The sequence below is a fragment of the Pongo pygmaeus genome, chromosome 5 (assembly GCF_028885625.2).
Source record: "Pongo pygmaeus isolate AG05252 chromosome 5, NHGRI_mPonPyg2-v2.0_pri, whole genome shotgun sequence".
Taxonomy (NCBI): domain Eukaryota; kingdom Metazoa; phylum Chordata; class Mammalia; order Primates; family Hominidae; genus Pongo; species Pongo pygmaeus.
Genome location: NC_072378.2, coordinates 146,590,627 through 146,616,467, shown reverse-complemented (window position 1 = coordinate 146,616,467; position 25,841 = coordinate 146,590,627). Strand labels below are relative to the sequence as shown.

The 25,841-nt window shown below is 34.8% G+C and overlaps 1 protein-coding gene and 1 pseudogene across 2 annotated transcripts in view; both read right to left on the bottom strand.

The window, feature by feature from the left end:
- Positions 1 to 25,841, bottom strand: part of GRM1 (glutamate metabotropic receptor 1) — a 420,402-nt gene that overhangs the window by 253,163 nt on the left and 141,398 nt on the right. The gene's annotated exons all lie outside the window — the stretch shown is intronic.
- LOC129037937 (FUN14 domain-containing protein 2-like) lies at positions 16,535 to 17,054 on the bottom strand (annotated as a pseudogene).

Genomic DNA, 25,841 nt, shown 5'->3' with positions numbered 1-25,841 from the left:
TTGAGTTTTAGTACAAATTGCAAGGGAAGGTACAATATTTCAGTCCAGAAATGGGGATGCCTGTGGCAATTGACGAAGCAATAGAGAATTGCCATTCTCTTGGAAGAGAAAAGCAATGGTTGTAACGTCTGTGAAGGATCCTGAGTGCTACTACAAGAGGTCTAGACTGTATGCTACAAAAAATAGGGCATCAAAATTGTTTGTGTCTTGAACTCATATTGACAAAAAAGGATTTTTAGAAAAAAAGATGCGTAGACAGAATGATTTAACAGTGGGATAAAGGATGGATTTGAAAGAAAAGATGTCTGGAAGAAAGAAAATCAGAGAAAAGGCTATTTCAGTCATCTCAGTGGTACAGTGACCACAGGAGTTTTTGAGATTCCCATTAATTCTATAATGTATGGTAGCTGTAAGAGAAAAATTAAACCTTTTTTGAAACACTTTAAATGACTGTGATAATTATGTGCAGAGATAAACATAATGAACCTTAGTTTTAAAAAGAAAGCACTCTCTGCACAGGACAAAGGCTTGCTATTTTACCAACTGGATATTCAGTTTTTAACCGTAAATAAGAACATAAATAATAATAAATAAACAACTATTCTACTAGACCTCATGAGATGCTGCATTTGCCTGGTTGTTCTTACCGATTATAGAAAATTATTCCAAAACCTCATCTATTCATTTGGCTTCTTTTGTATTGTTTTACTTTTCTGTTGTTTGTGTTGTTTTATAAAAAAGCAAAATAGCTAATTTTATATATATATATATATATATATATATATATGTTTTGTGCCTAGTTGTTGTAGATATTTTTCTTCTGGTTTGTTAGCAAATATAAATTACATTTCAATTAAATTAACCCAGTAATAAGAGAACATCCATTTTTGTTGTTGTCCGTGAAATATGTCTTTGCCTCCCCTGTACTTGGTGCATTGATGAGTACCATAGATCATTCAAAAGAATATGATATTTTGCCATGGACAAATTTTAAAAGTTCTAAGACACTTAAATGACATCTTTATAAATGTGCCCTAATGCATACCTCTCATACAAGTAAGGGGATTAGCAGAAAATGAGAAGCAAATTCTAGTTGATCAAAAACTTCGTGATATGGTATGAGTTATGAATGTCCTCATTTGGAAAACAAAGCATCTTCTGTCTGTATTAGAAAGTAAATATTCCTGATGCAGTCTTCATTTATTTTATAATGGATTCATCTTTTCTTCTGAAATTTAGCAGATATTATATAAATATTTTATAATAGTTGATTAATATATTCTAGCCCTACAGACATTTGAATAATGAAATCACACTTGGTTGTTACCTGTGCAAACACTAGCATTTCAGAGCTTCAGACCTTCTAGACTTTAAACACAATCAACCAATCTTTTATCAAAATTAAAAGAAGCAGGGTAGTCATTAATGCTGATAACCAATATTTCTAGTTCTCCTTCTTTTAAATACATAGTAATATTGCATTTCTTCTTCCCTTTAAATCACGTGGCCATGTGACTTTCTTTGACCAATAAAAGGTAACTATAACTGACATTTGTTATTTCTAGGCAGAGACCTTTAAAGTTCCCTTCCATCTGCCATAATTCCCAGTTGCACTCCAAATAGGAAGCCTCCCTTCTTAGATAGTTGAGTTAGGACAATGTACAATATAACCCCTATAGCCCAATGTACATATAGTGCAAACAGTAAATAAACCTTTGTGGGTTTAAATCACTAAAATGTTTTGGGTGTTTGTTACCAGAAAGTAATTTAGTACATTTTGATTGATGTAGACATTTGTACAAGAAAAGGAGACAGCTGTAGCAACAACAAAAAAACCTATGATCTGTGGCTTGCAATTAAGCAGTAGGTAGGGAAGAAACTGTTATCAGTTAAGCAGTAGGAAAACATCTAGTAAAACTGTTAACCTTTAGTAAGTTGGTAAATAGATCATGTACCCAGTAAACTCAGGACTCTTAGAAAAGAGGCTAAGAAACAGTATCTGTGTTGTGTAGGTAGCTATTGGCTGCATTTGGCAAGGGATTATAAGAAATTCGGTCAGAAAACAAAATGGTTTGGAATCAAGAATGAAAAAGAAATCTGTGTCCTTGAATTTAGGAATACAGAGACAACTGATTTCTAGCCCAAACAGCAAAAATGTAAAATTCATAGTCTTTGAACAACAAAGGCAAAGTAAAATCAGTCTTAGAGGCAATTGTCATATTGAGAGCATATCTATAGGCCAGGTGTGGTGGCTCATGCCTGGAATTCCAACACTTTGGGAGGCCAAGGTGGGTGGATCACTTGAGGTCAGGAGTTCAAGACCAGCCTGGCCAACATGATGAAACCCCGTCGCTACTAAAAAACATAATAATAATAATAATTAATTAATTAAAATGAAAACAAATACAAAAAAAAAAACCAGCTGTAATCCCAGCTACTCGGGAGGCTGATGCAGCAGAATCACTTGAACCTGGGAAGTGTAGGTTGTAGTAAGCCAGGATCGCACCACTGCACTTCAGCCTGGGTGACAGGGCAAGACTCTGTCTCAAAATTAAAAAAAAAAGAAAAAATATATGTCTACCTTATCTATAGCACTAAGTGGATAAGGTATCTCAGCGTGAGATCTAACTAAAGGTATGCATACCAGAAAATGAGCTTAATGGTATTACTCTCTCTAAGCCTAAGTGGCTCAAAGTATCTGCAATGGACAATAGTTAGAGATATGTGGATAAGAAAATTACAGAATATAGTTGTCCTAAGAAATGTATTTTAAGAAGAACTGTGGGTGGGATTGCTAGCATCAAACGCTGATTGGAATCAAATAGGTAGGACACCCACAAAGTTTTCAGAGAATTTTACTCCCAAATCACCACAAATCACCAATCTGGACTGAAAGAGAATGCCACTGATCTGGGTTTAAATTAATCCTTGAGCTGTCAGTCATCTGTAAGCAGAAAGTGGATATGGAAAGCTGCCCAGGCCTGAAAGAAGGCATATTTTCCAATACCAGTTTTTCAGAGATGCCTACGAAGGGTAACAGAAAGGAAGGAATCTTTCAGAGGGTCACAGAGAGCAGAGGACAAGGGAGCTACTCCCAGGTAGCCAAATCAGAGCCTGTGCAAGGAACATTTCTCAACCTCAAGGTAGGCAGCTTTCACAGTCTTGGCTGTATGGCACAGCACAATTGCTCTAGGCCAGACTAGCCCCATGTTCTTTTATTATTCTTTTTCCAAAGTGGAATGTTTATTCAAATTATCCTATTCTACTTTGGTCAGTGTATATTGGACTGTGAGAAGAAATTAATGTACATTTTTAATTCATATGTGTTCAGATCAAAAAGGGTTATATTCAGACCTGATATTAAGGCTACTGCATATCATCCAGATGTCATGATTTAGAAGATTCATGATGTCACTGAGTGGTACTTTTGGGTTACCTCCTTTTTAAAGAGGTTAATGTATTGTGCACATGGAAATAAAAATAAGCTGACCGTTTGTTGACCAGATATTACATGTTTGTTACTAACATTTTACTGGAGAATGAATATTTCTGGTTCTCCACCTTTCAGCACACATGGTACTATTTCATTTCCTTTCCATAAAATAAAGTTTATGCAGGGAAATGTGGGTGGAAGCTATGTAGTCTTTTCAAGGTAAAGGTTTTTAAGAGAAATACTGTGACACATTCCTTTCCTGTCTCTATGTTAAAGAGCAATCTTGTTGATCATGAAGGCTTCATCAGGCTACATCCCTGCATGAGGATGAGATGAAGCAGAGCCCCACACACCTGAGATGATATATAACATGAAAAATAAATAAATATTTATCGATTTAAGTTTCTAGAATGTTAAGATTGTTTTTTATTGCAGCATAGCATAGCCTATCAGACTAATACAAGATAGAGAGGTATAGGAAATCTGTGCTTTGCTTACCACAGGACTCAATAAAAATTTAGTTAATGGTACTGAATTCATGCCGGCATTTTACTGTTAAGTAACAAAATTCTGATTCAAGGAGAATAAAATTTAGTATATTATCACAGCAGTCCATGAGGCCCATTCAGATAATCCACAGATAGTTAATTTAAAAAAAAAAAAAACAGAAAAAAGATATCAGCCACAATTAGAGAATTTCTCAGTACTGTAAACAATAGAACAATAGATTGTCTCAGAAGGCAGTGAGTTTCCAATCAAGCAAAAATAGAATAAACATGTCTGGGAAGTTGGAGACAGAGTGCTTCTTCCGGAGGGAAATTAAGTGAAATGACCTTTATATTTTCTTCTGATTCAAAGATTCTGTGATCATAATTATCTCCCCCTCTGTCTTTTTCAAACTGATTTAAAACAAGTTAGGGAAAAACCAAGTGCCCAGGCTGGACCCAAGATTTATGATCATACTGTTAAACCTTTTTTTATCATCTGGCAAGTGCTATTATATGTCTGAGGTGACCCATTTAAATATTGAATTCCTGGCTAAATCCAGCAGTGTTCCAGGTCCTACATTTTACAATGCTTCAGGGTTCTCAGTGGGGAGGAGACCTAGTTAATTGCCCACTCCAAGTGTGATTTACAGACTAAGTGGCCTGATTATTGCCATAGTTCCTGAGATACATCTTCCTGTTTTCAGCTGTGTTCCTATCTTTACAGAAACTGCACAAAGAACTTAGAAAAATATGAGGATTTATGCCATATGCAAGAGATAGAAGTCAGGGTAGATATTGGAACCACCAACATTAGGAGTCAGACTAAGGAGTGGAAACTGATGAAGGAGAGAAACGTACCTGAATTAGACAAGATAAAACCAACCAATCAGCCTATACATGAAGGTTCTAGAGGAGAATCACAGAGTTACTTAAGAAAGACACAAAAAACTTTAAGATCATAATACAGGGCATGGAAAAGGTACATAGAGATCATCTATTCAGGCCGTCTTTTTATAGATAGAAACTAAAATTCAGAGCTGTGTTCCCACCCAGGTCCTAGTAGCTGATTTCAGGACTAGTGACTACCATTTTTATTTTACTGTGTTATTAGTTAATATACCTCCTTTCCTTCCATCACTTTATTTGACCCTCATCACAATCCTAAGAACTGGGAAGTGGAACAGAAAATGATAGTTGTCTCCCAAAATTTTTCTCCTATTCTGAAATAATAAGAGTTCCTAGTTGGGCACATGGACAACCAAAAGAAAGAATAAACTCTTCAATCTCTCATGGAGCTAAATGTGGCATGTTATAACAAAGTTCTTGTCAAGGGGATGTGAAAAGAAGTGATGAATATGTAGAACTTTCATGTCCTTCTTTTAAAGGAAGGGGGTCTCCACTTGTCTCCTTTTCTCTTTCCAGTGACTAGACCATAGATGATATGGTAAGCCATCTTGAACCCTGCAGATGAGAACAACTCCAGAGAGGATGATGGAACGACAAATGTGAAGGAGACTGAATCTTTAGAAGACCTCATGAGGTAGAGCTCTCCTACCAGCCCTTAACTGCCGGCCTCCAGATTGTTACGTTAGTTTCATTTCTACTGTAGTAACTAAATTCATAGCCTAATTCTATGAATTAAGAACAAATTCACAGAATACCTGACAAATTGAACAAATTCAACAAACACCTGACAAAGCAGGTATTTCTGTTACTAATTTTATGAGAAAATATTAATACCCAAGTTGTCTAGGATATTTGATCTTTGGTTAGTGTCTCTATTCAAAGAAAACATGAGTGGAATGTTTTATTGACTTAACCCCAGTATGTATGTCTTGTTTCATGTTGTAAACTACTGCATCTCGTTCCACTCCAGAAAAAAAAAAACAACAATAACTTGTATTCAAATCTGCAATGACGGAGGTAGCACTCCATTTATCTAATCTAAGAAGTCTTTCTGAGAATGTACTATGTATGGGTAATACGACATTTTAAGGCAAATTTACGTACAGTTTGCAAAGTACTTTATTTAAAGAGCATCGGGAAAGGGCAAGTAATTGTTGTCATTAGAATTTTGCCTGTTCTCTTAATAGACATGCAAATGAATGAGTTTTGAAGTATATTTCCAATTCAGATAACACTGCATGTACAGCTGTAACTGACAGGGGAACTGAGGGATGAAATTAGATAATTTCTTGCAATCAAGACAAATTCAAAAAAGAAAAAGTTTCATCCACCTGTAGTTTAGAAATTCTACTAAAAATAACTCTAGACAATGTATTTCAAAGAGAAACAATTTGCTAGGGGAAAAAACAATCTACTAATCAAGCTTCTTGTCTTTCCTTCTTATTAATGAAATAAATCTGTTTGCAGACCCTGTGTTGTAAAAGCTTAAAGTTCACCACAAAATAATTTTTAAGCTATATTCTATGTACATGAGATGTGGATGAAAAGGTTAACAAAATAGGCCAATAATTTTCATGTTATGTCCAATCCATTTCCTTTACTTTCAGTAAAATAAGAACTTCTTAGGTAAGCTGTGGAAATGTTTGACATAACCTTTCACAACTTTTTTATTAATAAAATAACTACCCTTTCTCAATTGCTTTTCCTTTTTAATGATCTCTTATTTTATATCCCTAAAATTCCACTGCTGTGTGTTCCAAGAATAATCTTTTATATGCTCTTATAAACTATATTGTTTTCATCCTGCTTATAATTAATAAATCTTATTGAAAAATGATTACTAATGATTTTCATTGTTAATCATTTTGATCCCATATTTATTCACCTCTCTTTCTTACCTGGTAATAGACTCAGGCACTTAGTCCTTAGTACACTGACAAATGACAAGGAGACAAAAGTACCCTACTTGCTAGTTATTTGAAAGGAAGGAGAAATTGACAGCTTGAGCTATAATAATCTTTTGAATCAACCTATGAATTTCTAACATTATGCCATAATTCAGTTCTCTATCAATATTTTCCTTCTGAAGTCATTCAACAAAATATATTAAGTGACTATTATATATCAAGTGCTGTAGGTATATTCAAAATACAACAGTAATCATGGCAGAGTGAACTTACATTCAATACAATAAGGAGTTAAGGACCTTGATCTTCTTTTTGAATGTTCTTTTCTCACTTGAAGATTGAAAGTTATTTTGAGTTTTCTTCCTAATCTTGAATATGTTCATATCCTAGGATGGTGGCATAAGACATATTTTATTTAGTGAACTGAAGTTATGACAAAGACTTCATTATTCAGTGCCTCAAACACTTCATTTCTCACCATTACTCTTTGGAGAATTTGTGGATTTTTGTTGTGTTTTTTTTGTTTTTTTTAAAAGGTGGCAAGTTATGTGTGAACATTTCAAGTTTCCTAGCCTCTTTCTAAGTTCATTTTGTATTCACAGCAATCTCTTGCTGAAATGCATGTTATCCATGGGCACTGCAAATCTATTTATGTACCTGAGGTGTGTTATTGCCAATTATCCTCAGTTGATGGGCAGTGAAAATAGTGTCATCTCTTCTTTGGCACAAATGCTCCTCAGCAGAATTTCTCTTATAATTATACGTTTCATAATCCTATGGGTTTTAAGTGTGTTATCACATTGAGGTTATTTCTAGTTATACTAAGATTATATCTCCTGCCATTATACCTACAGCTAACCAGAAAGGTCCACTTTTAAAAATATTCACTGTAAGTGAGTTCTTATTCAAGAGTTGACTTTGCTTAAAGTCACATATTAGAGAAGCACTATTTTATTAGATCATTTTAAACCTAAAGTGCAGTGTGTTAAAAGTAAAACCAGGCTATGGGTTGGAAAGAGTAAACTATGAGAAGCTAATGAAAGTCCTATGAAGAAAACCAATTTTAATAAAGTTTAAGTTCATGACATTTGGTTGTTACAATCCCTTTGGATTTAGAAAAAAAAAATTGAAGAAAAATGATCAAGGTTGCAAAACCTATATGACAAAGAGAAGAAAAGATTTAGTTCTTTCTTAAATAGAATAATCAGGAAGGAATTTCATCAACGATCACTCCACACAATATATATTCCACATTTATTCCTCCAAGAGCTCTAACTTGCTTTGTATGTAAAGATGAAAAAAAAAGTTCTTCTGCTTTTAAAAGAGATAATCATCTAAGTATAACCTCATTATATAAAAATCAGTTAAGGTAACTTTTCTTCTTGCATAATCAATAGAAATAAACCAAATCTTAGTTTTACTTCATATTGTCAGTGAAAATAAACTATCCTTAATTGGAAAATATGGTACCTAACACTAGCAGCAACAAAATCTAGCAAATCTCTTATATGATTTGGTCTATAATATTAAAAGAAGTTAGTATCTGCATAAAATAAACTTAAAATTAAGAAATGATAGAAAAATACAGATAATCTTTTAAGAAGAGTTTTTTGTTTGTTGGTTGGTTGGTTGGTTGGTTTTTTTGGTTTGTTTTTTGGTGAGTTGGGGTTTTGCTCTGTCACCCAGGTGACCACGGCTCACTTCAGTCTTGACCTCCCCGGCTCAAGCGAATCTCCCACCTCAGCCGCCCTAGTAGCTGGGGCCACAGGTGCACACCACTATACTCCAGCTAATTTTTTTCTTACTTTTTTTTGTGGAGACAAACTATCCCTGTGTTGCCCAGGCTGGTCTTGAACTCCTGGACTCAAACAATCCTCCTGCCTCGGCCTCCCAAAGTGCTAGGATAAGAAGAGTTTTTCAAACTCTTAAAAGATTAAGGAATAAAGAACAAAAAAAATTTAAAGGTTCTGAGTTCTCGGCCGGGCAGGGTGGCTCATGCTTGTAATCCCAGCACTTTGGGAGGCCGAGGCGGGCGGATCACGAGGTCAGGAGATCAAGACAATCCTGGCTAACACAGTGAAACCCTGTCTCTACTAAAAATACAAAAAAAAAAAATTAGCTTGGTGTGGTGGCGGGTGCCTGTAGTCCCAGCTACTTGGGAGGCTGAGGCAGGAGAATGGCGTGAACCTGGGAGGCAGAGCTTGCAGTGAGCCAAGATCGCACCACTGCACTCCAGCCTGGGCGACAAAGCGAAACTCCGTCTCAGAAAAAAAAAAAAAAAGTTCTGAGTTCTAATTCTGGGCATGCTACTGACTCTACAATTTAAACAACAGGCACCCTGTCCTTTAATTTTCTCTCATATAAATGAATGAGCAGAAAGTTCAATCAATTGACCCTACACTGATACCCACCCATTTCTTCTACAAAGGCTTAGCTGGCTGGGGTCATCAGGTCATCTCTCTGCAAGCTCAAAGTCAAGATAAAGTCAAGATAAAGTAAAACTTCATCTTTTCCAGCAGGGACATGGCATTTTAGGCAGTGGGATCTGAAAGGAATCTTGCTGTTTAGGTCTGGATTGCACTAGTCAGTGTTAGTCCTGAGAACACATGTGCACGTGAGAGTGTTGATTTATGTTCTTCAATATACCCTTTTTTCCCGATTTGTATATTTGAGATTCTCCAGTGGTTTATAGTCTGGTACTCTGTATTTCCTATCTGAAAATGGATTACTTCCAGGACGAAAAGTCCATATGTCTGGGTTCTGACCGCTGTCTATTTCTCACAGGACTCTCTTCCAAGACATTGAAATCAATTCCCATTCTTATACCACCAGCCCAGATTAGAGGCCTTGTTGTGGGTAGATTAACATTTTTGAATTAAATCACAGGGATGTTCCTAACCCAGCTTCACCTTAGCAGTGCCAGCCAGTGGGTGATGTACATAATGAACAGTACACAAGTTGGTCTAGGGCAGATAGTTCCAAACATGAATATATAAGCATAAACATTTGGTATCCAAATAAGAATGGCTTCTAAATGAGAAATTTTTAAAAATACATAAAAATTAGATGCTCAACATCAACATCAGCAGGGATAAGTCATATTGATAGAAGTTGAGCATCCCTAATCCAAAATCCAAAATGTCCCCAAACCTAAAACTTATTGAGCACAGAAGACATGAGATAGTGACACCTTTGCTTTCTGATAGTTCAATGTACACAAACTTTGTTTCATGCACAAAATTATTTAAAATATTGTATGAAATTACCTTCATGCTATGTGTATAAGGTATATATGAAATATAAATTAATTTCCATGTTTAGACTTGGGTCCCATCCCCAAGATATTTCATTGTGTTTAGAAAAAATATTCCCAAATCAAAAAGACATCCAAAATCCCAAAGCATTTCAGCTAAGGGATACTCAGCCTATATAATATGATGAAAATGGCACTTTACCTCTGTGGTCTTCATCCCCCAAATCCATAACATCAGTCTACTAATGAGAAAAAACATTAGACAAGTGCTAGATGACAGACATTCTACAAACTACCAGACCAGTACTCCTCAAAACTATTGAGGTCATCAAAGCAAGGAAAGTCTAAGAAACTGTCATACCCAAAAGGAGTCTAAGGAGACATGACAACTAAAGAGAATGTGGTATTCTGAAACAGAAAATGGACAGTAAGTAAAAACTATGATCTGCAGAAAACATCGACTTTTGTTATAATGCAGTATCAATATTGATTCATTAATTATAACAAAATTGTAACAAATTAATTGTAACAAATGTACTCTACTAATAAAATATGTTACTAAAGCTTACTAAGGGAAATTGAGTGCTGAGTATAGGGGAACTTTCTTGACCTATCTTAGCAGTTTTTCTGTAAATCTAAGAATAGTAAAATTCATCTAAAAAGTAAAATTTATCAAACTAATACACAGAATAAAGAGTTCTGTAGGCCTGTTATTAAAAAAAATCTCTGCAGACCTATGATGAGCAAGTGCTTATATGACTACGAGATTGTGATCTTTCACAGGCATTTTTTTTGTCTACAATTTTAAAATGCATTTTTTAAGGCAGAGACAAGAAATGGTCAAACTCAAATTGCAAAAATGCATTTATTGAGAGCAACAGCAAAAGAAAATTATTCAGTGAAGGCAGAGATGCCATTTAAATAATGATAACTGAGAAAGGAATGCAATTCATTTTTTTTTTCAAAACAGTACTCATAAGTTATCCAGCTTCAAAAAGTTGCAAATATGTGAATATCAGATTTTAGTGTGATATAAAAGCTCTGAAATTGAATGCCAGGAATTTAAGAAAATTAAGAGTATAAAAAATACATATATTAAGCTATATAAAAAATCAAAGAGCCAAATTAAAAGAAACACACTTTTAATAATATCCTAGAGGAAAGAAGTGAAACTTAACTTGTACAAACTATTTTCAGAACATATCTAGCAGAAAGAGAATGAAAATAATCTAAAATTTTTAACTCAGGCTATTCTATTCTATTCTAGCCTGCTGTGAGTTGTCAGAGGAAGTCACTCTGGGAATACACGTCAGTTCTTGTTATTCCCCTGGGTTGAGATTAGGAAATCATATATTGAAACAATGGACAAAAGGTCAGACATAGAGGGCTCACTTACTTTACTTTGCTGCTTCCTTTCCTGGTCCTCTGTTAGGAAAACGAGATACAAACTTGAAGCCAAATACTTAAGGCTTAAAGAAGAAAAGAAAGCTCAGGCTGAGTCCATTTAGTAATACAAGGCTAAAATGTATAACTAATATATATTAGGGGAATTCTGTTAAATGCAGGGGAATTCTGTTAAACATTTAAATTCCATTTTCTTCATAAAGGTCGCAATAGCCCTAATATGATAGATGTTAATATTGGTATCACTTTACAGAAAGGTTAAGTAACTTACTCAAGTTCTCTTAGTAATGAATGGGGAATCCGTAGTTAGAATGCAGGTATTTCTATTATGGAGGCTAGTTAAAAATTATTCTATGAGTAATTATCTGATGTAATTTATTGCTTATTTAGAGAAGTAACCTCGTTAAAAGATTTAATCCTCTTCTAAGAACTTATTGAATCAACTAATTATTTTGGTATAGAATAGTACAACTTCATTGTTGCTTAGAAAATACACAATATTTAATATATCTTGAAGGAAAACTTACAGACTTCTTTTTTCCTTTCAAATATTTTGAGCTGTTGATTCTACAGGAGACAGAGCCAAGTGAACTAAACCAAAATTTTAGTATATTAAGATCTCTGAGTCTTTATTACTGATTTCCTTACCTCAATTGACCAGAGAAGCTCATGGGGAGACATTCAAATTATAGCTATTCACTTTAATCCTCAAAAAGAGGTAAGATATTAACCCAACAATTCTAAAACAGCAATTATAACACATCATGGCTTAAAGTCAAGCACATCAATAAATTTCCTAATTTATTAATCCCTTCCAGTTCCTAAGAGGTGTTTCAAAACTTCTGCTTGACTATTGCTAGTTAAAGGATCCTTGCTGACACCTAGAGAAATCTATTTTATTGTTGAATAATCACAATTGTCAACATTTAATGAGAATTCATTGTGTATCAGGTACTGAACTGGACACATTATTTGATATTAAGAATTAATTGAATACCTATGAAGCCTAAAGCACTGTTGAAAGGGCGCTAGAGTTTCAAAAGCTAGCTAAACAAAACCGTGCCCTTATCATGATTATATTTTATTATTTAATCTTCAGAATAACTTAGGAGATAGTTACTACATTTAGTGAATTTTTGTCTCTCTTTTAAAGTGAGGAAAGAGGGTTAGAGGTTTCCCCAAAACCACAATGCCTATTATAACATACAGGTTTAGACAACCCAAGTATTATTGTAAGCTCTGTGAAATACAACCAATATATTTTTATAACCTAATGTAACCCATACCCTATCATCTATAGGGAAGATGGTGGGCCTTTCTCATCTGGCTAGTAAGGTATAGCATATACATCTTTCTTTTTCCTTACCATATGAATTGTGCATGAAGACTTGAAAACTCCAGTTTGTGACTTTAAAAAGAAAAACTTTCAATGACCCAGAGGAGGATATTTTGGATTTATGGGATGGATTCCGCATTTGTATTTATGTGTATTGTATTGTTTTATTTTTACTTCTTACCATTTTGAGGGAAAAACTAACTTCTGTAAAGCAAAATACTCCTGTTTTTCATATACTGCTCCTCAAAGTCACATGGAAAATATAATAAACGTAACAAAGAAACACCATCTATAGACATGTCCAGACAACTGGTGAGAGGCTTTACCTGAAGCTTTTAAAATAGATGACATTTAAGGAAAGTAGAGGTTGTAACAAGTATCTATTACAAGTCTCGAAAACTCAAGTGATAACACTAGCACAGGGGAGGTATGTCCTCCAATGGTATCATTGAAAAATTTTCATTCTGATTTCTGCTTTAAACTCATTAGCATAAATAGCTTTAAAAGCAAGACTATAAAATGACTAACAGCCAAGTACATTTAATCAGAAAAAGTGATTTCCAAATGCAAATACTATGGGTCTGTTTCTACCACCATAATAGGCAGCCTCTAAGATGATCCTGCCTCCTTGTGTTCATTCCCTTGTGCAATCCCCTCCCCTTGAATTGCTGGACCTAGTGACTTACTTCTAATGAATAGAATATGGCAAAAGTAACAGGATATCACTTCCACAACTAGTTACCAAAAGACTGTGATGTTCTCCCTTCTCTCTCTCTTGATCTCTCTCTCTCTATCCGTCCCCCACCTCAGGGAAGCCAGACCTCACCGGGGCTGGCCCCACACAGAGGTCCACATGGCAAGAAACTGTTAGCTCCAACAAATAGCCAGCAAGAATCTGAGCCATGGCAACGGCAAAGTGAATGAGTTTGAAAGCAAGTTTTTCCCAAATTGAGCCTTGAGATAATGAGATTTTGGTTGGATGAAAACCATTTGCATTTCACAAGTCTTTCTCTACAGAAAGTCAGCCTCAGCCAAGACTTTCCTCTCTTTAAAGAAAATTCAAGGCACAAAGCCCTGGGGATACAAGTGTAAACATTCCTAATCTAATAACCCAAAACATAGTTAACAAGCTCTTGTTTATCTTTCGGAAATTATAAGCTTAATTAAGTGATTGTATAACAACATAAAATTTTCCAATAGTATGTAGTGACCAAACTCAGTACATTGATATAATAATTTTCAATATTCTACTTTGGCAAAACATACCAGCAAACTACACACAGTATACCTCTTTACTGACATAATTTGTGCTATTCCAGCTCCTTTGCACTTATCTAGGTTTGAAATCCCCACAGGCATGGACTAGAGTAAAATTTAAAAACTATATAATGTGCTATATTTGATGAGCAAGGAGAAAAAAATAATATTCATATTTCTCTATTAGAAAGGAATGCTAAATCCAGAAGCCCATAAAGTCATATCCAGTAGTTATTGTGTAGTGTCTCCACACATCCCTGAAGCTGTGTCTACCTTTTGGAAAAAAAAATGCCTATGGCAATTTCTAGGGAATATACCTTTCTAGGGAATATACCTTATCTCTAAGAAATAAGATGTCAGATAACAAGTAAGGATTCATATTCTTCCAAATATGTGAACACACCTGACATAAACATAACTGAAACTACAACTCTGAGTAAGAACCTCAAGGAAGAGCCAGGTGCGGTGGCTCACACCTGTAATCCCAGCACTTTGGGAAGCGAAGGCAGGCAGATCACAAGGTCAGGAGTTTGAGACCAGTCTGGCCAACCCCATCTCTACTAAAGATACAAAAAATTAGCCGGGTGTGGTGGTGGGTGCCTGTAATCGCAGCTACTCGGGAGGCTGAGGCAGGAGAATCACTTGAACCCAGGAGGTGGAGATTGCAGTCAGCCAAGATCGCACCATTGCACTCCAGCCTGGGCAACAGGGCGAGACTCTGACTCAAAAAAAAAAAAAAAAAAAAAAGAACCTCAGGAAAAAAAATTATTCTGCAATTTTCAACCACTCCACAGAATTTAGATAAAACTCTGGAATCATCCATCAGTGAGAGAAGTTGTTTATTTTTACTGTCTAGAATGATTAAGGCAGTGGCTCTTAATTATTTTACTATTCATCAAAATTAGTTTATTCACAAAAAGAGATGGGATATGATAGGATTGGAAGAGTCAAGAGTTTCTTTTTTTCTTTTCTTTCTTTCTTTTTCTTTTTCTTTTCTTTTCTTTTTTTTTGAGACAGAGTTTCACTCTTGTTGCCCAAGCTGAGTGGGATGGTGCAGTTTCAGCTCACTGCAACCTCTGCCTCCCGGGTTCAAGCGATTCTCCTGCCTCAGCCTCCTGAGTAGCTGGGATTACAGGCAGGCGCCACCATGCCCAGCTAATTTTTTTATTTTTAGTAGAGACGGGGTTTCTCCATGTTGGTCAGGCTGGTCCTGAACTCCTGACCTCAGGTGATCCACCCACTTGGCCTCCCAAAGTGCTGGAATTACAGGCGTGAGTCACTGCATCAGGCCGAAATCAAGAGTTTTCTAGTCAAAGAACTTGCATACTGCAGTACACCTGCTTCTGAATCCATTTATTACCAAAGTCCATCCAAACTTTTACCCAGCCATTCATTCGCTCACTCTCCTGGGTCAGAGGAAGAAATGTTGCCTCACTTTTCAAAATCCAGCCTTACATATTTATTTATGATCCTATCTCCCTGATCAACTTATCAGTTAGTGTTTCTCTACTCTTCCAAAATCTATCTCTTTCTGTGAAAAGTATAAAGTGTTATACATTTTTCAATTTTTTAAATTCAAATAACATTAAATATGACAAAAATAAATTCTAGGACTATAAAAAACACTGTTTTAATTTCAGACCACTAACCTACCCTCTAAGACTCATATGTTGCCTTGTGGAAATATAGTGCCCTCATCCCAACCCCACATTGAATATCACTGAGCTAAGACCTTTCTTGGCTATCCCTCACTTCATATAGCTTTAAGATTCTTACTTTCTATCAAGTTCTTCCCTCAATCTACCAATCTCTTAAGGCTTCCTCACTCCTCTACCAAATATTTCCTAGATACTGCTTTTTCCACAGACTACTGACACCTGTCCTCTCTTTGACCTTCCGCTCAAAATAATAGCCAGTCAAAGATGTCCATGCTCAAATCTCTGGAACCAGTGAATACATTCGGCAAAGAGAAATTAAGGTGGTAGATAAAAATAAAGGCTTCTATTCACCTGGTCTGAAATTAGGGAGAATGTCCTGAGTTATACAGGTGTGCCCAATGTAAATACAATGCTTATTAACAGTAGCAAAGGGAAACAGAAGACAGAACAAGGGAGATGGCAGTGTGAAGAAGACTTAGCCCAATGCTACTGGCTTGAAAATAGAGGAAGAAGGCTGTGATCCAAGGAATGTAGGCAGATTTCTACAATCCAAGGAATGTAGAAAAGGCATGCCAATATCTTAATTTTAGCCCAGTAGCACTCATTTCAAACTTCTGGCATCCAGAGCTTTTTTTTTTTTTTTTCTGAGTAAAGCATATCTTTAATAGTGACTGGAAGGAGAAGTAATATCTATTGTCTCTTCTGCCACCATCAAGCTCATGGTAGGACCATATTAACTTATACCAACAGATGCTTCTCAAAGCCATTTGAATTTGCCACAGCAGGGAGGAAGTCATGGGAAAAGAAGAGGCAGGGCTCTATGCCCTATGATGGAGTATAGAGGCTGGTGGCTGGAAAAAAAACAAGAACAATAGAAATGAGGTCATCCTCCTTATGATGCCATGCCAAGCAGAAGACCTCTGAAAATTCCCCCAGTCATTAGAACATTCTTCTTCACAAATGACACCACCTCCTCAGCTTTGCTCTTGACCTCAGTAGGTATCTGATTGCTTTTATGGATCTTCAGCTGTTCTTTTGCTTTCTTCATGTCCTCCTCCAGTTGTTGCCAGTCATCTTTGATGTACTCAGTATGACTTGCAAGCTGAAGGAGAAAAAATTCACCCCCCACAGCTGTTGCAGCCAATTTTCAACCTTTTGGAATATGAACCCCATGCATCATCCAGTTGAAGCTTCCAATTAAGAGCTGGGTTGCCACAGGATACTTTTTAGCCAGAGATTCAGATTCCTGTCCCAACATCTTATTCCTCCATGGCTGATTTTAAGCAAATTCTGCAAGATCCAGAGACTCAAAATTTGCCTCAAAGTGTCCTTGACTGGACATGGCCATTTCAGTGAGCTCACCTCCCAAAGGCACCATGCAGAGGATCCACTCTGTAGGATGTAGAGTGGTGTGCAGTTGCCACGCCAGGTGGCTTTTGGCACGTGAGGGCCCAGAACTCAATATTAAAATTTCGTATTTTTAAGTCATTAACCTTGTGGTAATTTGTTATAGTAGAAAATAGAAAATAAATACACACTTCCTCTGCAAGCTTCATCATGGTACCCTACTTACACGGGAGAGTACTCTTAAGCTAGACAAATTTTTATTTGAATATCTTTGCTGTAGTGACTAGGTAAGTGGCTCTGGATAAGTCATCAAACCTCAGTGAGCCATGGTTTTCTCATATATAAAATGCCCCTAGTACATAGCACAAATTCAAAAAAGATTATTCAAGTGATTTCACACTGCAAAAAATAGACTTCAATAAAATAATCTACCCAAGATAAAAAATATAAACAATAACAAAATCAAGCCCCAGAGAAGAGGAATAGAATTAGTATCTGGAATTGTTACAACATATTAACAAAATTTCCAGTTTTTAACCAAAAAAATGAGATATTAAAAAAAAAAAGTGTGACTCACATACATGCAAAAAAAAAGCAGGCAACAAAAAACTGCCTGTGAGATGGACCAGATGTCAGCTATAACAAAGTCTTAAAAGTATTTATTATAAATATATTCAAAGAACTAAGGAAACTATGCTTAAAGAAGTAAAAAAAGGATATAATGACAGTGTCTAATTAAATAGAGACTATCAATTAAAAGGCAGAAGTTATTAAAAAACAAGAACCAAAATTAATTCTGGAGTTGAAAAGATAAACAAAATGAACAGTTTACTATAAGGGCTCAACTGTAGGTTTGAACTGGCAGAAGAAATACTAAGTGAATCAATAACGATTACAAAACCCAAAGAACAGACAGAAAATAGAACAACAATAAAAACAAAAATGAACAAAGCCTCAGAGAAATGTGAGATACCTTTAAGTGAGTGTACCAACATACATATAAAAAGAGTACCAGAAAAAGTGGAGAAAGATAAAGAAGAAGAAAAAATATTTAAAGCAGTAATGGTTGAAAACTTTCCAAATTTGCTGAAAAATCTTTTACCTACATATGCAAGAATGAACTCTAAGTAAGATAAACACAAGAAGATTAAGGCTCAGCATAGTAAAAATGGTTACATGGGAATAAAGAGAAAAATCTTGAAAACAGCAAGTGAAAAACCACTGATCATATAAAAAGAAAACCACAATAATATACAGAAGTAATCCCTTATGAAAAACAAGAGAGGCCAAAAGACAGTTGAATGACATATTCAACATGCTGGAGGGAAAAAAAAGTTGTTAGCCAAGAATCTCGTATCCAGCAAAAATATTTTTCAAAATTAAAGGTGAAATAAAGATACTCTCAGATAAACAAACATTAGAGAAAGACAAATCAAAACCACATGAGATATCATTTTATGCTCACTAAGATGGCTATATAAAAAGGACAACAATGATAATAAGCCTTGGTTAGTATGTGGAAGCTTCATACATTGCTAGTGGGAATGTGAAATGGTGGCCTCCTGCCTTCAACAACTAGAACACGAAATAAAATATATGAACCAACTGTTATCAGACATTGTATAAATGTCAATATAGGACTATAATTCTCCAGAAAATTAAAATCAAAGAGATGAACCAAATTGCCCATGTTACTGTCTGGTGGTAGTCTCTAGGCTGCAGAACAGGGAGGGGGAAATTCAGCAAAAAATAAGAAAACAGGGATCAGAGTTTGGGAAGGTTGAAGCAGGTAGACTTACTGGGACAGAGTACTGAAAAGGAGAAAAGTGGGTTGAAAAACAAATCTTTGGAGGGATTCCCTCCAGTCTTTAGCTAAGTTCTGATGTACACTTATCTGAGAAGAAAATATCTAAGGCGGGAGAAACACTCACTGGAAAACATAGAACAAACAAATCCTGGAACGTACACAACACTGAGAACAGCACGTACCCCATAAACTGCAGTGGAAAGCCTGCCTGGTAAGACAGAGAAGGACATTAAAACAACTACTCTAAATATGTTTTTATATATCCCAGAAGAATGACCACGTTAAGAAAAGAAACAGAAAGTAAACAAAATACTCAGGTATAAATTCTAGAGATGAAAAATACAATATTTGAAATTTTAAAGTTACGTGATGAGATTAACAGCAGATTAGATGTTGCAAAACAAAAGATCAGCGTACTCAAAGTTATAGCAATAGAAACTGTTGAAAATGAAAAAGAAAAAAGTGGAAAATAAATAAATAGATAAATTTTCTATGTAAAAATGTCAAGAAGTCAAATACATATAAATGGAATCTCAGCTAGAAAGAATATAACAGCAAAGGCAGAAATAATATTTGAAGAAATAATGGCCATTTTTCCAAATTTGATCACACTTAATCTAAAACGTTCAATAAGCCCCAAGTCCCATAAATATTTAAAAACTACATCAAGGCTTATCATAATAAAATGACTCAATTCTAGTGACAAGGAAACATGCTTAAGAGCATTCAGTTATAATACATATTAGAGAAACAAAGGTAAAAAGAAGTACAGCAGATTTCTCATCAGAAACTATGCAAGTCAAAGTATAATTAAGTAATATCTCTGGAGTATTGACAGTAAAAGTCAACTATCAACCTAGAATTCTATACTAGGGATTTTTTTTCATTAAGACAAAATTAAAACATTTGCAGGCAAAACAAAAAGTATAAGAAAATTTGTCTCAGTAGATAAGCCCCACAAGTGATGTTAAACGAAATTCTTTAGGCAGAAAAAAAAATCCAGATGAAAATATGGACTAATACAAAGGAATGAAGAAGGTCATAAATAGTTTTTATACTGGTAAATATAGAAGCTAATTTTTCTCATTTTTTATTTCTTGAAAGATTATTCACTATTTAAGCAAAAATAACAACGTATTTTGAGTTTAAGAATAGATATAGAAATAAAATATATGATAACAATAGAATCAAAAGTCAGGGAGAAATAGAAATTTACTACCATAAACTTCTTATATCATATGTGATGCAGTATAATGTTCTTGGGACACGGGCAATAACAACGTAAAAAAGTATATTTTAAACCCTAGATCAACTATTCATAAAATAATTGTCATAGCTAGTAAGCCAAAAATAGAGATAAAATGGAATGCTAAAAATTCAATTAATCTAAAATAAGAATATACATACACATATATTACATTATTTTTAACAAAATGACAAGTTAATTTAGTGAAGAAATAATATTTCTTTTAGTAAAATGTTCTCAAACGACTGGGATATTCTTACATAAAAAGAACATTCACTCTTATGTCACAACATATACAAAAATTAGGCCCAAATGAGTCATATATCTAATATGAGGGCAAAAAATATAAAACTTTTAGAAAATGTTTGTGACCTTGGAGGAGGTAAAATATTTTTGATAGAACACAAAGAGTATAAACCATAAAAGAAGAAATTGATAACTGCACTGTTAAAATTCAAAATGTTTTATCTTCCAAAGACACTCAGCAGAATAAAAATTTCAGATACATATTGAGAGAAAATATGTATTATACACATATACCATAAGTCACTTGTGTCCAGAAGTTATAAATAACTTTTACGACTCCATAATGAGAAGATAAACAACCTGAAAATCCAAATGGACATAGATGTGTAGGATATTTCACCAAAAAATATATTAAAATGTCAGATAAGTACATTAAAATGCTCAACATTATTAGTCATTAGGAAATGCAAATTAAAACCACAAAGAGATGCCACGATACACCCACTGGAATAGCTAAAATAAAAAGACTGACAATACTATTTTGGTGAGGATGTGGAGGAATTAGAACTCTCATACATTGCTGGTGGAACTGCAAAATTATACAGCCACTTTGGAAAATAGTCCATTTCTTATATGGTAATTGACAAGGTTAAACATACACTTATGACCCATAATCTCACCTCTAGATAGTTCCTAAAGAGAACTGAAAATACGTGTCCACACAAAGACTTGTACAAGAATGTTCACAGCAGGACTATTCCAAATAGTTACAAATTAAAAACAATCCAAATGTCTATCAATAGGTAAATGGATAAGCAAGTTGAGATGTATCTATGCCATGGAATACTACTCAACAATAAAGAGGAAATTAGTAATATGCCCAACAGCATGAAGGAATCTCAAAAGTATTTTGTCAATTGAAAGAAATCAGACACAAGAGACTATATTCTGTATGATTCCTTCTATGTGAAATTCTAGAAAAAGCCAAAGTGTAATGCCATGGTTGCCTGTTTCCAGGCGTTGCGGCGGAGAGACTGCAAAGCGGTACTAAGAAACACTGTGCAAGTGTTCCACATCACGATTGCTTTGGTGCTTATGTCACTGTATAGAGTTATCAAAATGCATCAAATAAACACATAAAATTGGTGAATTTAATAAAGCTAATTTGAAGAGCACATACAAATTACTAAGTCCCTTCCCCAGCATATTAAACTGGAATCTGAAGAAGGTGGAGCCCAAAAGCTAAAGTTTTTTAAACCTCCCCAGTTTTGTGATGTAGACAGATAAGTGGTTATGGAGAGAGTCTAACTTAAGGAACAATGCAGTCATCAGACCCCATTCTGGTAATTAGCAAGAGACAGTTCATTGGTAGGCCCCAGGCAACTCTAGACTCATAACCTTGAGTTATGTTTAAATGCTCCTGCTTTGCAATTTGATTAGTCAGAAAACTGGAACATGACTATGTTTTAGGAGGGCAGGTCAGTAGGCCAATTTGGGCAGCAGGAGAAGACACCAACACAGGAAATAAAGAGAACTGCAAATTGTTTTTTACTACTCCTACTACTATTTACTAATCTCAAATGTATCTGTAGTTTAAGACAAAAACCTTGAAGGTAAGTAGATTTCAAGAAAGAAAAAAACAGAGCTGAAATGGTAGAATAATGGACAATAGAGTTAAACTTTCACTTTGTCTTCCCTTTCAAATATGCCCTATAAGTAGTTCATTCATAGTGAATGCCACATGAGTGCAAATCCCTGATCCAGGCATCATAAGGCAGTGATTCTGAAAGCTAATTCATCAGAGGGGGAAAATAAAAAAAGAAATAAGATCCGAAGTCCTGACCAAGAAATTGTATTGATGGTCTAAGGTGAGATCAGGGAATCTATTTTTAAGTGTGTCTGCTGATTCTGATTCAAACCCAGGTAGGAACTGCCACAAGTGCTACAAGAACATATTAAGATAAATTTCATATTGTCTCTGATCAGCATCAAAGACAAAATGAGCTGAATGATAATGACATCCTTTTCCATCTATTCAAATTGGGTAGTGCCATACAGACGCAGACAGTACCAGAAATCCTTTTCCTCAATGTTTTAATACCCTAAAGGCAGGTAAAGACCATGAAAGTGGAATCTTTCATGTTTCAGATGTCCGGTATCTGAAACATGAGACTATAGGTGTTAGAATATAGGAAGGGTTTATAATTACCAATTTTGAGGTAAATCAGCCACCTCAGTTATTATGGAAATCCTGAGCAATTCTGCGTCAGAGATCTATAGTCACGATACCTGTTGATATCTTACAAATAATATTTATTCTCCAGAGTATTCTAAACAAAATTCCTTCTCCTTCCCAAGCAACATTTCTCAGTCTTTTTCTAGCAGTGTAATTTTCCACAAAGCTCTCATTAATCTGCTGTAGAGCAGGAGTGTTTTAAGAAAAGTATAGCCTGTCTGCAGGTTTGTAATCATTTCCTGCCCTTGGGAGCTGAGAAAAGGCCAAGTCATATATCTGTAAGTCATGACCATTATGCATCAGAAAATGCTTATCTGCCTTGCTGGCCTTCTGATTATAATCCATTTTTGGAGATGTCACACTTCAATGAAAGTCCACATTCTCTTTAAAATAAAATCTTTGCAATTTTTCCTGAATGCTGCAAACTTTAGATTTTTCCCCATTTTTTTTCCATAGTGGAAACATGAAAGCTAAAATAACTCATATTTTATTTTTAAAAAGTATATGAAACATAACACCATGGTATATAATCTTATATTTCAAGGATATAGAGGTCACTTTCCCAAATGTGTGTTCTGAAAGAAAAAGACCCCAAAAGGTACACAGTAAAAACCAAGTACTTCATTTGCTTTTAAATGAAACTGTAGTCTTCTTTCCAAATAAAGCAATTGCTCCATTCAACCATTTTTTTATACGTGTGTTTGATGTGTTTGTTGTGTTTCAACTAAAAAAGCATGAGATTAAAATTTTCTTGGATCAAGTTTTAGCTAAAGGGCTGGGGGTTGTGTTTCTCTGCAGTGAGGAGTGATAGAAAGTTGACCTAATGAGTGAGAAGATCACAGAGTTGCGAGAAACAATAGATAAAAGAGCACACACTAGTAAGGGACAAGCAATTGAAATGCAAGAACTGTAAAAAAAAAAAAAAAAAAAAAAAAAAGATGTAGTCATAATCCAGTAAAAAGGGCTAGAAAATATATAAATAAATATGGTACACCTAATATGTCTAGTCAAAGACTCCTAACAAGGCAGAATGTGAACTTACAGTAAAGGCTTTCCAAGATGAGGAAACCAGGGTGGAGGCTCAGGATAATGCCAACACTAGGAAAAGGACTAAAGTCAGAGGCTCTCACTCACCCTGAAAGAATAGTGTGTCTTTAGGGGAGCTAAGGTACCGCCAAGGGACCTACTAGTGAGACCCAGTGATGACTCACCAGGCAAGCAGGCATTTTGTGATCAGACAAATAAGACAACCCAAATGGGTTGTTGTTCCAATTTTACAGATGAATTGTGGAGATACAGGCTGATTGAAGAGCATCAACCCTTACCAAACCAGGTAAAATTTACTGATTCTAGACTATCAAAGGGAAATCAGGGGTCACATAATGAGGCTACATGCTCTCTCTACTAGCTACCAAGCTTTTTGATGTAGTTATTAAAAAGTCATCATACCAAAACACTATGCTAGGCATGAAGGAAAATAAACAGCTGTATAAAACTTGGTTCCTACAGTTGAGGAGGTTACAATTCAATACCTATATATGTATATGATAATATGGTTCAGTAGTAAGTTTGAATATTGACTCCTCCACTTATTAAACTTAGGAATTTGGAGTAATTACTGAACTTCTCTGCTTTTCAAGTCAACCTTTCAGGGTTGTTGTTGGAACTAGAGACAACATATATTAATAGCCTAGTACCTACCAAACCGTCAATAAATGGTAGCTATTTTTTGTGCTCATACACATAAATTATTCTGTTTTACTTTCTTCAGATAAAAAAATTTAAGAATTAGAACAGATCCATCAGTTAACTATTAGAATTTTAATAATTGTAACTTAGAATTTTAGAGAAATAGCACTCATTCCAAGTTGACTTCTACATAAATATAGTTCTATAGATAAAGCCTGGTGTGCAAAGAGAATGATATTGTAAAGTCTCATGTTAAGATAAAGAAATGAGCTGGAAAAGAGGTTAAATGAGTTATCCTTTAATGAATTATCACAGGAAATATTTAAAACTAAGCATGAAATAAAAGAATGAAAAGAAATAAAGAATAACTAGAAATGTAAAATAATTTTCTCATGGGAGATACTTTAGCTGATTTTCCCAAAGAAGGTGACTCTAAACAGTGAATTAAATCTCTGGAAGAGAGAGCAAGTTAAAAGGAAACTAAGATTAATGCCAATATCTCTTAAACAAAACAATCATGGAAAAGCTCTAACTCTTATCTCACATTTTGTTTTGTTTTTCCATTACCCCACAAATTTACTAATTAATAGCACAGATTCTGATGTTGCAGTCCCTAACTTCAAATCCCAGCACTGGCACTGCAGCACTTTTTGACAAGTTACTGTACTCCATACATTGAAAGGGGAATAATATTAGTACCTATCTTATCACATTGTTGTGGCAATTAAATGAGTTATGTGCAAAGTTCTTAGAACAGTGCTTATATATAGTAAGTCCTAAACAGGTATTATCAGATGCAGGTGCATCATCAGCATCACAATCATTATTACAATTATTATTATAGTGAGCATAATTCTGAGAAGCATCTTAAGTAAAGCTTTCATAGAGACAAGAAGAAAAGATTCTTTTGCACTATGATTAACTTGATTGTGATTAGTTAATTTGCTTGGTGAGAATACTATGCCAATTTATTCAAAGTCAAAGGTTTGATTCTCCCCTGGGTCTGCTGGCTATATTCCATAACAACAGATTTATCCTAATACTGACCAGCTTATTCTATGAATTCTGGTTTTAACAAAGTGGGTGGTGAGAAAATTGATCAGCCCAAATTCATGAATAATATTAGATAAATCTATAAATACATCCCTATTGATCTTAGATTAGTTATATTGTCTCAATATATTACAAATTCTAGGACTGGAAAAATGTTTAAAGATGATGTGGAGCCAAATATTTTATTTTAATAGAAAAAAATAGGCTCCAAGACAAAAAGCTACTAAGTAAATAAGATAAAATAATTGCTTCATGGCATAGCTAGAGCTCTTAGTCCATGTTTTGTTTTGTTTTGTTTTTTCATTACCACCACATTTTTTCAATATATAATATTTTTATTCTCTATGAGAACTTCTTTTTTTAAAAGTCTATTTTTCTATCAGTATAGTTCATTATTCCATTCTAAGCAACTCATTCCAAGTGGTCAAATATGGAGCTTTGAAGGCCTTTGTAATGAGTTTGTTATGAAAGAAATAGGGGGTCATTTTAAGGCATTAGGCATGTAAGGTGATGAGTGACATTACTTGACTTAATTTTTTAGAAGATCACTTTGCCTTCTATGTTAAGACTAGATG